Genomic DNA, 18,659 nt, shown 5'->3' on the forward strand with positions numbered 1-18,659 from the left:
TAAATCACCATTTTGTTAATGCATGTCTATTTATAATATTTTACCTCCTACGTTATTTATAAAGCATCATAAACATAACTTGAACTAATAAAATCACAACGAAAGAAGAAGAAAACAAAATTCAGGGTTACAGTTTCAATCGTAGGAGGAGCTAATACAGGCGGTGAGACTTTTGCCTGTCTTATCCTATGGAGTGCTTCTAGCCACTTCCAACAATATTTTCCAGTTATCATATGCCTCCGCCCCTGGCTAGAACAATTTCCAACTAACCATCTAAACAGTTTCAGTCTACTTATATTAACATTGATGAACAATATCAAGTCAGGTTTTCCTATCTCCTTTCTCCCTTTTCGAGATCTACCTACTCTTTTGTCATCAATGCAGAAAGAAATATCAACGTCATCACGTATATAAAACTTTATAGTCTTTGCTCGACTACCATTCGCTACCCTATCATATGGATTCTTTTCATAACCTGTATACATCCAAGAGCTATGCTTTACGTTATCATGCATTGTCTGGGGTTCACATAACAAGTATTTATTGACACATATACAATATCTACTACTAAACACTAAATCTAAACCTACATCTACATCTACTTCATCATTAGAACAATCATCAGTCTCATCATTTAAATTATCATTACTAATATTTGAATGAGACCTAAGTTCAGGCGCTTCTAACGCAGCCGTATCATTTTGCACATTATTATCTATCTTATCTAAGACATCACAAGAATTATTATTTGCTAATTGTAAATCTGTGCCCTCAACATTATCAGTTTCACATAACCCCACAGCTCTGATTTCTAGTTTGTGATTAGCGATTATAGTTTCAACTTCTTTTCCAGAAGTCAATGTTGATGACGTTATAGATGACCCTTTAGATGCTACATTATTTTCCAGTTCTTGTTTAACAGTGGATAAATCCGACTGTACACTGGAGAGAGACTCTTTAATTGTACCAATGTCTACCTTCAAGTCCTTATTATTAGCATCTATTTTATTATTTAGCTTGTTTATATCAGATTTTAAATCATTGTTACCAGCATCCATTTTACCGCTCATGACAGACATTTCTGTTCGCAAGTCTGTAATGATATCAATCAACGTTTTGAGCAATGGTTCTCCATCACTTTCAGTTTCAGGTTCCTCAACGGGTTTTTCAATTGCTGTAGCTAACATCTTATCCAACTTACAGTCGAAACAAACCCAATTATTATTCATGGTACGTAAAATTTCCTGTTCTTTCTCAGGAATATTGAGGCACCGGATAGGGAACCATAGGTTACAAGTTTCACAGCGTATAGACACACTGTCACTAGAATCGTACTTATTGTCACAACATTTAAAATGTTCGGTAGAACCATCTACACTAAGACTTTCGTCACTCATTTTGCATTAATCGAGTCACGCGTCTAATAGCTCATTGTCATCAATCCACTCATTACTTCACATACTTATCTCAGTTTGGCACACAAAACAATAATTATAAAAATATTAATACATATCCTAACACAAATTATCAACTAAACAAATATCCTTAAAGCTGAGGTCGCCAATTTATAACAAACCGATTTTACGGTCGTAAAAGAAATGAATACATATCAGGCAAATCCTGGCTGAGATGAGCCAATTATAACATACCGTTCTCAGGGTATTGAAAAAAAAAATCAAGGTTATATTAGATTTAATGTTCAGGTTGCATTAGCTTTAGCAAAAGAAAAGAAAGACACAACGATAAAGCTATTATTTATCATCAGAAGTTTTCCAGATTCTTGTTTTGTGGCCAACCAAGAATAAGAGTCAACATCGTCCAGCTTAATTAGTATATATAAAGAAAATAAGCAATTAGAACCTTCTAAGTTCAAGTTTATGAATTGCATTTGAAATCATAAAGTCAAATTCTCAAGACTAATTTATTTGTGCCATTAATTAACGATTACATAATAACAGATTTAAAAAAAAAAATTGTGTCATTAAACATTTGCCTCCATCATGGTATCTCAAAGATACTTTATCAACATCTTATATGGAAATATGTTATCATAGTGGTTTAACATATTCGTATTATCAAACATGATTCTCAACATTGATACATATAGAAAATTCTTAATACTAAAACAAAATTGGCGATCCATCCTCTCTACTTCTATATTTCTAAATAAACATCTTAATTAAGCGTTCATTCTTTATATTATCCCTGTCGTATATCAAATAAAATACAAACATAGGCCATATCATTACTACTACAACGTCATTCTTTTAACTTAAAGTAAATAAGTAGCATTATTACTTCACATTAGCCTATTCATCATTTTCATAATATATATAACGTGGAAAACACTGCTATCAATGAAGAATGAAATATTTACAAATGTATAGTGAGTGAAAGAAAAAAAAATCTACTCGACAGGTTCAAATATTAAAACGCCTTTCCAACTATTATTATTTTAACTTATTATTGTTTCTGTTCATAATCAGTTAAGCTTGAAGAGGGATGGATACGCGTAAGGAATCATATTCTAATTGGGTGAAGCAAGTTGAGACATATTCCAACGTTATTAGTTTCGATGAGGCAAAATATATGTTTAATGGATAGGCACGTAACTATAATCATGGCACGTTCAAAGTAAACATCTACCTACAGAAGAAAAGAAGAAAAAAAAAACGTTGCACGAAGTGATAGTTTTAGGAATAATGATATTAAATCCAAAGGTATGTCCAAATAAAATTTCACCGGATTAGCACAGACCGATATCAACATCAAAGAATACGTTAATTTTCTCTTAAATTTTTTCTAACCTACAATATTAAATATATGTTGCAAAAACAATGTGACAAGACATATGAAAGAGAATTTTAAATTATGAGCATATTACGAGATACTATGAAAAAGGGCACATCACTAAATAATAGAACACGTTCAAAGTACAATTTTCCCGATTTCACACGTATTGCGCATGCAGAAATGTATTACTAATCAGTATTAAAAAAAAAAAAAAACACGATGAAATATGGAAAGCGCACATACAGAATATATATTACGAAATAATATCAAAAGAACACACGGCAAAATATGGAAAAACACGTTCAAAGTACAATTATTACCGGCTCTACACTTACGATATACTTTTCCCTAACCTACACAAATGTATTTTTTTAAAAAAAAAAAAAAAAAAAAAAAAAATGTAGTATATAGATGAAGACACTCCCAAAGAAATTTCATCATCATTAACATTTATCAATGGCATACGTTAAAGAGCATTTAATATTTTAACATAAACCGTCAAGTTATCACGAGTGCGTTCAAAGTGAAGTTCACCCCGGCAAAATAAAATATATCACATGGCAAAACAAAAGGCACATATTAGGTTTGAAATCACAGGCAAAATTAAATTCTCTAACCTAACCAAAATATTATGTGACACATCTTTCAGATTTAACCTACCTACAGACACATATTAAATTCGAAAGCACGGACAAAATTTAATTTCCTAACCTAGCCGACATAAATATTATGGTTCACACATTTAAGTTTGACCTAACCTAACCTAATATTCCACAAAATAAAACGTCATCAAGGGACATGCGTTTAACTGAGCTTACCTAACCTAAACATTCAAAGATCTTAAAGTACATTACTATAGAAGAGTGCGTGCAAAGTAAAGGTTTACCGTATCAACACACAAGATTTTCAGGTTCACGTATCAAGTACATAAGATTTAATACTTCGATCATACATGCTTATGGCATGCAATTATAAGTACATGAATGGACTATGATAATGAGCTTGAAAGACGCGTAACGTTTTCTATTTAACTACGCATGGTGATCTTCAAGCACTTCATAACTGAACAAGAAAACAAAGAAAAGATGTTACCAGATTAGGAAAGTTCCACAGATTATGCGAGTCCAATCCTTCCCACTTCTTACACTCCAAAATTGATTCCACTGGATCACTAGTTCGGTACCCTACGAACGCAGGAGACCGTCCGTGTGGCCCATTGTCGTCAACTTCGAAGAATTACATCCCCCTTGCCATTACTATACTTCACCAGTAATGGCGGAGATGATGGTATTTGGCGGCCTTGGGCCTAACGGTGTTCAAATTAATTTTGAAGTCAGGCTCCTCAATTTTTCTTTTCCTTTTTTTTTCTACTTATTCAGGTTGACCAAAATATTAAAAATTTAGACAAGGTTTACTTCCAGAAGTGTTTTAGCTATCAAATTTTCCCAAATTTAGAGGAGCCTAACTCAGACCGCCTTCTGTATTCTTTATCTCATGGTGGTGAACTACGTCATCTTAGTCGCGTCACCAGACCTTAATAATCGCGGTTTTAATATTACATGATCAACTACGAACTAAAACAAATTTATATCTTCTGTTACTATACAAAACTCTATTCAAATAAGCAACCGTCCTATCTATTAAATGACATTTCATAGTTATCGGAAACAACCACATAACATAAATTTTCAAACTCACCTAGCCACGTCTTGAAAACATTTCCCGTTGCTGTGACGACCGCTGCTCTCACTGTTCAAGCAGGTCGCCATTTGCAAAGTAAATGCCCGCATAGCGATTCAAACGCCCTCTTGTAGTGATAGAATGAGTAACAAATAAACATCAGAATGAGTAACAAATGAACATCAGGGCGCATAACAAGTGAAACACGAATAGTATCACGTGAATAATTGACAGACATACGTATATGAGGTAAGGTAAAATATAAAATAAATTTGTACTATATTAAACTATGAATGGAATTATTACAGTAACGCGAAACAGTTGTAAAAAGAAACAGTTCGAAGTTTTAGTGGTAAACTATTGTTGTGTTTGCGTATCTCATATAAAACTGATCACTTTTCGTGTCATTTATTTCATCTGCAACAAACCAATTAACGTCAAAACGAATCTTTGGAAACACTAAGGTGCAGTATTACAATACACGAACCAACTTTAACGCTGCCTGAACAACCGGTAAACATTGCAATACGGGTAAACATTACAATCCGGGAGCCAATTCAAATAGAATGTAAACAACCGTTAATCGGTTTGTTACACTTTCACAACCTAAAATTATTTGACTGTACCAAGGAGAAGAGATTAGAACTCCTCCGTGATTATTCTCACATCATACAAGACGAGGTTACGTAACGATTGGAAGGGAAAGGAAATAGACACCTAGGACAGGCTATAGGATATGTAGTAAAAAAAAGTTGTAGGTCTTTGAATTTTTATTATGGTATGTGATTGTTTTATACTGTGATTTTGTTAGTGGTAGGAAGATATTCCTTCCGTTAAGATAGGTATAAATTCGATGTCATATCACATTGCGTTTCTTTTTTTCTCTTTCATTGTTAGTGTATTTCCATGTCATGTTGTCATATTGATTTTTTTCTTTCTTCCATTAGTAGTGTATTTCCATTCTCGTGTACTTTATTTTTTTGGTTAGGTATAGTCTTATGTCATATTATTTGTGTATGCGATGTTGATGTCTAGCAGATGATTACATTGACTGAGTCTTAGGTGTAATTTTATGTCGTGCGGGTTAATGTGAATTGTCAGTGGAACCTGAATTTTTTTTTATAGTTTAAGAAGTTTTTTTTCTTTTCTCTTAGCTAATATCTTTGTAGGTATAGGTTATGATCCTTTTTCTTCTCCTTTGTTTACTTATGTCGTGTGTTATCAGTAATAGGATGTCATTTTTTCTTTCATTGGTAAGGCTTGTTAAATGTTATGTCGTGTTTGTTGTCTTCTACCTGACCTTCATTCACGATTTAGGTAAGAGTTAGCTTTGGTGTCGTGTGAACTCGAATTAAATAATTGGGAATCAAGATGGAAAAATAAATAATCTCGATCGAGATAATTTATTTTTTTTCGGTGGGCCCCGAAGATGAGACGGTCCCTTTTCCGCTCATGTATAATTGTTTATATTAGTATGAGATCGTTCGGATCTGAGGACCCAAAATGGCGCCCTCATTCGAGTTCGATCCAAAGCCACATCAAGTGTTCGTTTATAGTCCTCGCTGTGCGTGAATGTGCTGCCACCAAGTGAGAAAACTCAAAATGAAAAACAAAGGACATCAAGCTTTTTTTGAAAAATTTAATATTAAACTATTTCAAGTAAGTAGTTATAATTTAGATATTTTTACTTTAATCGTAATTATTTTACCACATTTAATAGGTGGATAAGTATGTTAAAATTTCCAACATATTCCGGTATTTAAACCTACCAATTGGAAAATAAGAGGGGCGAAGTGAAGCTATCCTCGCCGGGAGGGGATAGCGTCCTTTTTCCGCGTTACTATGGAGTAGTGCTAACATCTCAGGCAACTGAGATGAAATAAATTTCAACTAAACACCTACGAACCACGTAATCATGTGATCTGTAGTTAGTGAATTTCAGGAGTGGACGAAGGGTGAGAAATGAAGGCCGACTAACTACTATAAACAGATTAAAAATCATGTAAGGTGAAATAACAGAACTTTCCTTTCTTATCCATATGCACGAGTACCGGCTATGATGGCGTTTGCTGTCCGGAGGAACGGTAATATCCAGATCTGAAAAGCACTTCAAGACCTCTCAGGTAACAATAGTCTCTTGTTTGAAATTGGGATGCAGCTACTTTCGATATTTTGAGAAGCAGGCTTTGAAATTTAGAAGACCATGTGACTAGGAAGGTTCCAGGTGTAGGAAGTTTTTTTTTTGAGAAGATGGTGGCTATGGTTGGTTAATTTTTTGTTTCAATCCGGATCAATTGGTGACTAAATTCTATAAATTATCATAAATTCCATCAAAACTATAAACTAGAAATTAAATTCTCGGTTTTCGAAAATTAATATTTTTTTATATATCAGATCAAAGATAAATTAATATATACGCCTGCTTACTGTAAATTGTTTTTACGATGATAAAAGTAACATTATATGAGTTTCTTTAGAGTAATGGAATCTAGAAACATGATTGCTTAAAGTAAATCTTTCCGGTCAAGCATGGGTCCCCAGTCGCCTGGGTGATAGAATTCGTCCTTCCTCTCCCATCACTTCCACTTCCACTTGTCTCGGTTGGAACTTCAAATATCAAAAATCTACGCTTAGCTTAGCACCTCTCCATATCAAATCTTCGTTCAAATCTCTTTCGTTTTGTGTGAATTTATTTTCTTTGTTTGTTAGTTATAGTAGTTAGGTTAGTTTTAGTATCGTTAACTATTGTGTACCAAAATCTGAAATTGGATCTGTTGTTTATGGTTAATAGGTCCCTTCTAGTAAACTTTAAGTATGGAATTATAAACCGGGGGTGATGTTTGGAACGTTCACTGCTTTCTCTCTCTATCCTGCTGACATGTTATTAACATAAATGCTTGTGATAATGGAATTACCTGAAGCTTGTCCGCTCACTCTGTAGTTTAAAGAAATATTATTCGGCAGATACGATCGGTAGTTGAAAATTTGTGCTATACAAAAGTGAGATTAGAGAAGTTGCGACTTAATGAGCCATGGGCAAAGAAATAGTTAAATATATGAAGAAAGTGTGTATTTAGAGACGTGTTGCGCCTTAAATAGACAGGTTGCCCGCTCGAAATAAGATAATATTTTATTTCTTCAGTGTATTCATGTAGGCCCGGCCATTCTCTATCTCCACCGCTGCCGCTTTCATAGGGTGCTCAGTCATTAGGAAAGCTGTTGGGTGAACATTGTATTCAGATTGTGAACCGATTTAATAAGTATGCCTTAAACCCTTGTAATAGTTTCTTTTGTATTCCTATTGTATGTCAGCAGGCCAAAGAAATGTTACCCCCCCTTTTTCTCGAGTGATGTAATAGTGTTTAAAAACAATTGTAAAAATTAATACTAAATTGTGACGAAATTGAATTCAGGCAACATAACAATTTATTTTTTTTGGTCAACCCGATATAAACAGAACTTGTAATTTTGTACTATGTAATTCTAAATCTCCAAAATGCAAAAATGTACTTGCACTAAGAATTGGATTGACGAAACAGAGTTTATATTATATGACACTAACTCTAACCCGAACTAATTTTTTTTGGAAACTTAAGAGGTGCATTAAAATAAATGTTCTGTTTGCGTAGATATTGTTGTAAAGGTAGGTTTGGTGGAAACAAAATTTGGAATTAAGAACATGGGACTAAATTTTCAAACCTAATTATACTTTTTTTTCCACTTGCAATGTATTTCAGTCTTTTTCCTCTCCGTGCGGGAAGGAGAGCTCTGTCATTGTAGTTTTATTTTTTTCTTTCTGTTCTAACAATAAATTTAGTTTGTACTGTATGAAGTAGTAGTCATTGTGTTATGAGATCGGAATATCCCTTAGTTATAAGCTCGATTAACAATATTTGGCAAGTGGCCTTAGAACGAAAAAATTAAACTCCAAGGATTTTATCAACTGTTACAGTGCTTCTCGCAGTGGTCTCAACAGGAGAAAAGATCCTGAGTCAAAGTATAGTTTTTTTTTAATCTTCCTTTCTTCATTATTGCAGTTGTTATTTTACTTTTCTTTCATGTTTTAATTAAGTTTTTCGTTGTTGTGCAAATACAATTTAAGTTACGGTTGGATAACCTGGAGTACCTTCAGTACCCAGGAGTGTATTCAGCCTAGGCCATAATTCTGAGGAAAGGAAGAAAGCGAATTGAAATTCGTAACAATCTTCTTATATATTATCAAGCATACAAACGTCGCAATTATCAATTTCTTCGCGGTAAATTTTCAAAATATTGCTAGAAACAGGTGACCAACTTTGGAAGTTAACCCCAAACAAGTTCTGCAGAGCGCATATTTCGAAGGTAGTATATGCACAAACTCGTAGGTCTGTTTCGAAGCTTTAAACGGTTTGACTCACGAGTTTATCTTGATGCGATAACCTCCAAATACTGAATCTCCGTACTAAACTACGGAGAGAGATTAGAAAAAAATATAAAAAGAAGTAATCGAAATAGCTCCGGTTTAACCATTCGTAAGATACACCGTGCTAATATTATGTTATTGTTACCTCAGTATTAATACTATACTACTGATTGTATAAATTAGTTCAGTGTGAACACAGTTTCTCAAGTAATACCAAATGAAATCTACTTTACTTAACGAATTAATGTAAAATCTGTTACAGTGCTCATTAAACATAGAAGAAGTAAACAACAAAGTGATAGGATTGAGTATAGCCCGCTCCCCCCAGTGATTTTTAACGAATCATTGTGATTCTAACGATTCATACTAGTTCATAATGAATAGGAATCGCATGTTATAAAGATCTCAGATGTAAATCTTGCGGTAAGGAAGCTTTAGTATAAGTAATAGTAGTAGTAGTACTAGTTAGTATCCATAGTAGTAGTAGTAGTAGTGTTAGTTAGTAGCAATAGTAGTAGTAGAAGGAACGGGTTAGAAGCCCCGCAGGGGTTGGTTGGGTTCTGTTCTCGATATAAGTAGTAGTAGTAGTAGTAGTAGTAGTAACAATACCAGTAGTAGTAGTACTGACTCTTCCAGTTCCGGTGACAAAGAACTGGAGAGAGCGGGCTATACACAAGCCAAGTGAAAAATTACTTTCAATAAAATGAAATTCACTGAATAAATTACCAACCTCTAGGTGGTGTTATAATATTTGTTAACAGATTCACTTCAGCAGTTTCCAAAAAAAAAAAAAATTACAAAGCTGTAAATCTTGATTAACCTAATTAGAAAACAATGGACAAACTGAACAAAATATTATACGTCTTCTATTTTTTAAGCTCAGTTGGGAATCTGATACCTTCAGATGCAGACCAAGATTCAAGTCTCTTATATCAAGAAGTTTTGTTAGAAATAATTATGTATTTTTAAAGAAATGAACAATATGTAGTTTTATGAGAGATGGTAAAACAAGTGCAATATTTACAGCTAAAACTATTGTCTGCACTTGAAAGAGGGTTGTACAAAATTGTAATTACGACCGGCCGCGTATTTATGCTTAATTTACAACATCTGTCTTTAAAAGATGAAAGTTATGTTCCGATTTATTAACTGGAACCCTATACTTGTGAAATTTACGGAATAAATAAGTAATATAATTTCCAGAGTAGATTGTGTAAGTAATCAAAATGTTCTTCGGTGTTACCTCTGACATGCACAATAACTTAGAAATATATGTTCCAAAGTGGAAGCTATTCAAAAAGAAATTCTCCTCAAGGATTCAAATATGAAGTAAAATGAAGGGAGTACCTTCTTTACCACGAACTGAATGTATAAAATTCACCCACCACATATACCAACCATGCAGGCGTCTCGAAACACTCCCAAAAGTAATGGAATACACTAATGAAGGCAGTTTTTTGACTTATGGTGTTTCAACATTAAGGGCGTTACATAAAAGACATTTCCAAGTAAGTAAATGCGGGAAATATATGCAGAAATAATGATAGTCCATACGTTCGACGTTGTGTACCATTATGTATATCCGGCGTATAAGCAACAATGAATTCAGCACTTTGCTGGCTCCGCCAACTTTCGATTTCCCTTATCGCAAACATTACTTGCGGTCGTTCACGAGGAGTGGCAATAAACATTGCAATAACCTTTCGATATTCTTGTAAATTGCAAAGAACTGTGACTTTAGACGCTACATTACCAATTATATTGAAATACTCGCAATTCAGCATTTAGTACAAAATTTTTGAATAGAAATGGGAACAGTTTTGTGGAATTTATTTGAAGAGAGAGAGAGAAATAGAGCTGAAAGTGATCCATTATTAACCCTCCGTCACACACGTGCTCAATTGGAACATCGAGCCACGCGCAAGGAGTCTCGCTCGCAATATGTATTTATCTTCTTTTTAATGTGTGTTTTGTTTTGGAGCGATTATAAATTATTGAATATTTTTAAAAATATTTTTGACAATTGCCAATGTGTATTTTACAGTATAAACTCATTTGAACTGTTCTAATAAATTATTACTATACCTGACCTGCATCTTTTGCATATGCATTCACAAACACTCGTCTCTATCACTCATGTCTCCTGGTATTCAATCCAACTCGCGTTCCTTATACTTGCATCAGACGGGATGAAATTGGAACCATGTTGACAAGCATTCTAACTCTAAAACAGTATCTTAAATTTATCTGCCCTGATATGCGTTTTTACAACCTGATTACAAAATTGTAAGAATATGTCCTAAATGCTTCATAAATGATTTTATTTCCATTCTTTGTCTTCTTCAAAGACTGTATATCACATGAAGTTAGGAGGATGCTCCTTGTGAAATCTATGGAAAATGTTAGTTATGACGAAAATCTTTGAGCTTCCCAAAGTCTGTAATGTAGGCGCTAAACTCTAAAAATTACTGACGGAAATGAAATTATTTAATGATTAATTTAATATATTTTTTGCGTGTGATTGCAAGCAAATCTTTCAGAGTTGTGATTTGGACAATACAGAAGGCTGTACTTCTCCCTCCGCTGAGTTTGATATACACATATCATTTGATGAAATGTATAGTAAAATACTGATATGAAGACTTAATCTCATGTCGGTGGGAAATCGCACGGAATACAGATCTAAAGTGACGCTGCTTTCAGCAATAAATACAATACCACATTGTTAGATTGCCTGTATTTCGTTTCACGAGTCGAAAGTTTGATCTCAGTTCATATGCGAGAAACGATATTAAGAGAGAGATTCAAATATGTGTATAGAGAGGGATGTTTAGAATAGAAGAAAAAACATGACCACATAGAAGTTTTAGGATTTACCTCGTTTCCGTTTACCACACCCAGGTCATCATACAGGAATTTTCCATCATATAGGGATATATCATATTTGTTGTTTCTTTCTTTAGGTAGATACAAGAAATTATTATTAGATTTTTTTATTCACACGTACCATCATAATATACGTATCTGCGCAATTGAAATTTCTCTCGGTACTGTATCCCAAATTTGTTTGAAATCTTATAAATTGTTATTAAAATCCCTTATGGCTCGCCTAAATTTTTCCTTGTGATACTGTTTAATTCTTCTTAATGGAAATCCATACCACAATAACTGATTAGTAAGTTTGTGAACATGTGAACAGCGAAGAAGCATGTTGCAGAAGATACATAGTTACCCCGTCGTGGTCATATACACTTTTAAGGAACATTTTACTCATTCTGTAATTTTAAGAAGCATTGTGAGTTTTTTTTATCTCAATATCAATTGTACAGCTGCATAAAAGTGCCATTCGGATTTTTCTAATCACGTGTTTTATTGTGTTGTTTACCTTATCATACTGTAGTATTTATCTCTTTATATGGTTTAAATTTCATCAATTTGCCCCACTTTGAAGTTACACAAGACCCAAAACTTTAGTTACTTTGTTCTTATGCTTTTTCAAGACTTCATTATAACTAAAAAGGACGAAACTATATGTTTCAAAAAAAACGTGATATTTTGTAATAATGAAAAAATAAAAAATGCAACTGAAATATAAGAAAACAAACATAAAAAAGAAAAGTACGTCGAGGACTCTTACCATGTTATGTCAGATTTAAAGAATTTATCAAACAGTTGTTTATGAGGGAGAGCACGAGTTTTTTCTTTGTTTTATGCCTTATTATTATTTTTTAGCATGTAGCAAATACTTTCTTCTTTAAAAAATACTATCGTGCTATTTACATCAATATGACACTTCTGGCAAAAGTAATCTTGAAGTGGTAGTTAGGAAAAAAATGTATTAACTACATATAGCTTGTAAGAATTAATAACTTATTTGTATATCTACAGATTTTTCATAGTCATGTATAAAAAAGTATTTTCTTGTAGTATGACCTTACTTTTTAAGTTTTATTTATTGCATAAGGTGGTTACAATTAATTTTCCGCTATTCACGACCGTTCAATTAGAGGTGTTCGATAAGGCTGAGGACCTATCGAACTTCGGGAGTGAAAATTTATCGAGTTGTCATCGGTTACTCGAAACCGTTCGAATGTTTGAAATTATCGAAGTTTCGGGTATTATCGACATTTCGAGTATTATCGAAGTTTCGGGTATTATCGATATTTCGAGTATTATCGAAGTTTGGGGTATTATCGATATTTCGAGTATTATCGAAGTTTCAGGTATTATCGGTATTTCGAGTATTATCGAAGTTTCGGGTATCATCAAAAGTAGTGATGGACAGTTCAGTTCCTTCACCTCTCCAATGATTCCTTCTTGCAGCCAAACTAGTGAAAAAAATTTTTCATCTGATAAGTTATTGCAAAGTTGTATTTGTCGAAATCATATGTAAAATTATTTTTCTACCTGTCCCGTTATTGGCGCAATCGCCATAGTGACTATTAGTGGACTAATGGTGTCTTGGATTCCAATTCCATTCGGGTGATGCACGTTTTCTCTTCCTCTTTCTCTCTTCTGACAGACTGCTTAAATTTTGTACAGATCTGTGGGGAAAAAACTTTTCCTTCACTTCATTGCTAAGGAGAGAAATTTTAAAATGAACACCCTGCATATATGTAATACATATTATATACAACTATGATAACCTCGAATACATTGTTTCTTCCGAACACTCCGATAATCCCGAACTTTTCAAAATATTCAAGCAACTCGACAAATGCGATCATATTGATATATTTCTGTATTTGCTGCTTTCAAAAAATTCGAGACTCTCGAACAGTTCGAGTGTCTCGAAGTTGTCTAATGTTTCTTACATTTCGAGTGAATCGAACACTTCGAGTCCCTCGAACACTTCAAGAGTCTCGAACATTTCGGGAGTCTCGATCATTTCGAGAGTCTCAAACATTTCGGGAGTCTCGAAAGTTCGATAATTCGATAAAATTAAAATTCTTTATCAATGAAACGGTTTTGAAATTTTATCGAATTGTTATCAATTAGTCGATTATCGGAACAGCCCTACGTTCAGTGCAGACTGCAATCAACATATCACATTGAAATTTGGTAAATTGCTAATGAGACCATTTAGAAGCCAGATACGCTGAAAAACATTAGTTGCACTTCTCTCCACCAGAGGAAAATATGGCGCTGTATAGTTCATAACACATGCCAGCGCAAACTTCATACACAAGATTGCATGAGGAGCAGTGTGGCTATTGATAAGAGAGACAGTTCACTCTTAGTAACACTCGTTCATCAGAACGGGAGCAATTTAAATGCAGCATTGAGGGCATAATGGTGTTTGAAAGGAATGAGAAGACTGTTACCACAAACTGGCTTAAAGAAGGTGGTACTGAAATTCGAGGCAACGGCCATATAGAATAACTTATGTTACGTCAATAGGTCACTATAACTGCAGATGTTAATAAAGTTTTTCCCATTGTACCAGTTGTTACCATTTAACGGTAATAAAGTTTCACTATTTGTTACCCTCGCATTGCTCCTTATGTCGTTCCTTTGGCACTATTGGTAAAATCACCTGTTCTTCACCTTGTTTGCATTACATTTATCTCACATGTTTGTCCTCTCAGACCTAGATAATTGTCCTATCTGTACATTCAGGACGTTCTATACATTTCCACTTTCATATTACCTGTACAACGTCACATTTTCCTCCTGTGGCAGAAAGCGCAACTATTATTTTTCCAGAATATCTTGCTTCCGCATGTTCGCATAGTATATTTACTAAATTTCAATGTAATACAGTACGTTGATTACAGTGTGCGCTGGACGGCCTTGGCAACGACACTCTAATTGTAACCACCCTGTACAAAAAAGTATAAACTACTGCAAACCTTAGTTCTCATATACGAAAAAGTCATACTTTTTTTGTGTGTTTAATGAGATTTGACGTGCTGATTCTTCAATGTATGATTCTGAAGCATAAGTCTGAAGTAAGTACAATAATTAATTACGCATGTTTGTAGATAATATACTACAGAGGTCATATATAATATAGCATATACACTATTTGGAGTTCCAAACTAGAAATTATGCCAGTAATTAAAAAATATATTTCCAACTATATTCAAATTTTTCAATTATATTTTATATGAACTCAAGAAAATAACGAGCTCTCTAAACAATATATTTCATTACTTAGCGACAGATTTATACAGAAATATAGGCTGTCAGCCTCATATACCATACTTTATTTCTCAATAAATTTATCCTTTTTAGATACAAAAATGAAAATGTAATAGTGAAAGAAATATATAAAATTTGTCCGGAGCTTATAACAGTTCTGATTTTGTACACAAATATACTGCAGTTTACTCAGATGGTTGAAAGTGTAAGTACAATATCTTGTATTTCCTGGAAAATTGAAATTCTTTATCGTAGAGCGTCATTCATTTTGACTCCTTAATTGAAGTAATCAAAACTCAATTTCGTACACAGGGATATATTTCGTTGGATAGCATGTGCCCATCCAGTATTAAAAACTAACAAAAAATATGGATATCGATTGGGCATAATATTGTACTTGAGGATTGCATTGTACAGGAGTACTGTATTGTTCTGGAGCATTGTGTTGCAATGGACATCTTACTGCACTTGAGCACCGTATTGTACTGGACTACCATACTGTATCAGAGTATCGTATTGTTCCGGAGTATTGTGTTGTATTGCGCTTATATTGGTTGTCCAGTTACATCGATGGATGCTGATCTTCAGGTATTTAGAAACAGTACAGAACGAGAGTTATAGAAACTGTACACAACAGAATTTATATTACCAAATATATCTGGAAAACAAAGACAAATAAATGCATGAATAAATGAAATAATTAATTTCGACCATTTACTTTGCAATATTATTTACGGCTGCACTATACAGAAGTATAATTATGTACTAGCATGAAAATATATATTTTTTTATTTAATGATCATTTCTAAGCTCAATGTCACTTTGTTCTAAATACCTATTGAATAATTGAATACCTTCTAATTCAATACCTTCTAAAAATAGCGGATGCTTTTTATTCAAATTCTTTTGTAATTTTGAACTCAAAAGTTAAAAAAAAAAACATTGTAAATATTGTACCGTTAATATACACGGTATCACCAGGACAACTTATTTTGACTAACTCGGCAATTCCATTAAATTAACTGTATTCCTATCCAAAAGAATGCTATTCCGAGTGCTGCTGGCAATTTTAACTCTTATACCTTATTCAACCATTTAGTCTTCAGATATATATATAAAGCGCCAATTCTCTCTATTTAACGTTTGAAATTTAACAATTATTTATTTTGCTGATTAAGCATTAAGTTTTAAGAGAAATACTGGTAAAAAAGAAAAGAAATATGAAAAAAGTTTTCTGAGAACTGTTCTACCTCATGGAATGGTGCAACATCATTCGTCGAATTTCGGTGTGATTTTAATACAGTTCTGAGAGTTCGGGAGAGTCAGATGGTGAAGAAAATTGAGGAAATGGTGAAAAAAGGTCAATGTTCAAAATAGAATGAGACGAAATATCATCTAGGAACGGCAAATGAAATAGCTAAGAGAAAACATCTCATCCAAAAATTGCTGCCGGATACCAAACGATCTATTTTGCTTTTTAAAAAATCCAACACAATGTTATCCATTAATTGTTGTTTTTTGATTGTTTGATATGTTTGGTTATTTAGACAATTTGTCTAATTGATATATAAAATAAATAGTTCTGAAGTAGTTTAGAAAATAGTGTACTGGATACAGGGACTCTTATTTAGGATTACCTGGAACCATGTCATTTGAAGACTAGAAAGTTCTCTTAATATACCTCATGGACGAAACTTAAAATATACAAAAAAATACACTAATATCAGGAAGGTGTGGTTATTCATTGCAAATACCAAAGCAATAAATGAGACACTATCGAAAGACCATCTTACATTTTACGATGCTATGACATCCATCTGGCATACCTTCCTATTATACTTTGAGTGGGCCTGAAGTCCAAATTCCGTAAATTCGTATTGTTGCAGGGAACAAACTGTTATGCAAATTTTTGCTTTCCTTCCTATTGCAGCCAAGAGAGACCAGAAATGCTCTGTTTTGTAGTGTATGGGGACATTTGGTGTATTGGCGTTTCACACTACGAATGGTACTGCATGCGCCGTCGACCAGTTGTTTTTCTGTCATAATTGCTGATTGCAAGGTGTAACCCAAATACTGTTTTATGATGATTTGTATACATGTTCAGTGTGATTTCTGGATCATAAATTTTGTTCATGAATAACTGGTTAATATATTTTGTCATAATATTTTCACTACCTATTTCAGTATTGACTAGTGAAATATTTGCTTGTATTGTAGCGTAGAGTAACTGTACCCATAATATCGGAAGTAAAAATCCACTGTTTCTCCTGGCATTACGTGTTCGGTAAATTAAAAATATTTTTTATTGTCTGCGATGAGCATTATAGAATGCAGTATGCGGTTACATACTTATTCTTCTACACTTACTTGATATTATAGGGAGTTGCTTCTGTATATACTTGGATGCATCTTGACGCTTGAGATATTTCACACCAATTTTATGCAAATTCAATTCAGTTGTGCTTCTGTAGACACAAAATTTGCCAGCCAGTTCCTGACCACTTATTCCAACACGGTTTTCTAGGGTTCCTTTACTAAATATCGCTTTTCACTCTTAGTCAGTTGGCTAGCACAGCCACACTTTCGGAATTCTTCAACCCGGGACCATTTTAATAGAATTTAATGATCGCGTACATCATGTAAAACGAAATTTTTTCTGTGTGAAAATGCTGAAACTTTCACCAGAGGCAATTGTCTAAGAAGGTGATACGACACTGTAATTCAATTCTCTCTTCTTCTTTAGCCAAATATTTCTTCTATATACTTGCTCAGTACGGAGTACACTATGAAATTCTGATGCTAAGAATGTTCATTGTGCTTGCTTTGCTCAATGCAATTTCCCACAGCACCGAAATATTTTTGTGTGAATATTCGCCTATACCGCCCTCACCAGACTATTATTTAGCCAGGATAAGTAGTTTTATCGCTCATGTCTCCAAATTAAATTAGTATTTATCGTACCACAGTGGCCAACGATGGAATAGTTTTGAACTATTTATGGCAGTTGTGTATTTTTATGATTCTTAGCAGTTAGCAAAGGATATTATAACTTTCTCTCGAGAAAATAATTTTTTGTTTCATGTACGGGACTGCAAGAGAATTACTCGTTTTCCTTCGTCACTATTACTGCATGAAATATGCATTATACTTGTATTTCAAACTTTTCAACCGCTAATGGCTGGCACGATTTTCATGTATAAATTTTCATCCTTTTAGTCCAAGGACACTACAGACTTTATTTGATTTTGTTTATCAGATCTTTTGGTAAGGTAATACATAACGCATATATTGTAAGTAAAATATGTCGTGGAATGTAGTACGACTAACAATCAGTCTTACTGCATAGGAACTAAGCAGCTCTACCAATTATTTATTGGACTGTTCTTGTGAATAGTGTACTGCGTCATAAAGTCATAATTACAATCATTACGTGATTCCAGAAACACTTGAACGATGCAATAAAATATTTTCTATTACCTTTCTCCCAAACCTAAAACTAACTACTGATGTAAGTTGCAATTTCGAGTTAAATATGATAACTCGGTTCTGATCGCACAACACCGACACACAAAATATAATGGCATCTAATGTAATTATACTTCCGGATCTATCCTGAAATATGAAAAAATTTTGCTTTAGT

General features: G+C 33.6%; 1 protein-coding gene and 1 long non-coding RNA gene across 3 annotated transcripts in view; both read right to left on the minus strand.

Annotated features, from left to right (window-relative positions):
• LOC145681628 (uncharacterized) overlaps positions 1-9,739 on the minus strand; it is a 127,639-nt gene extending 117,900 nt beyond the window's left edge. For both annotated transcript variants that reach the window (XM_081753242.1, XM_081753241.1), the window contains exon 1: positions 9,606-9,739. The gene's annotated coding sequence lies outside the window, so the exon portion shown is untranslated. The remainder of the gene's footprint in view (positions 1-9,605) is intronic.
• A 5,267-nt stretch (positions 9,740-15,006) lies between these two features.
• Positions 15,007-18,659, minus strand: part of LOC145681629 (uncharacterized) — a 34,798-nt gene continuing 31,145 nt past the window's right edge. The window contains exon 3 of the long non-coding RNA XR_014130842.1: positions 15,007-15,677. This is a non-coding gene — a long non-coding RNA (uncharacterized LOC145681629). The remainder of the gene's footprint in view (positions 15,678-18,659) is intronic.

Source organism: Thermobia domestica, chromosome 3, assembly GCF_964235325.1.
Source record: "Thermobia domestica chromosome 3, izTheDome1.hap1.1, whole genome shotgun sequence".
NCBI lineage: Eukaryota > Metazoa > Arthropoda > Insecta > Zygentoma > Lepismatidae > Thermobia > Thermobia domestica.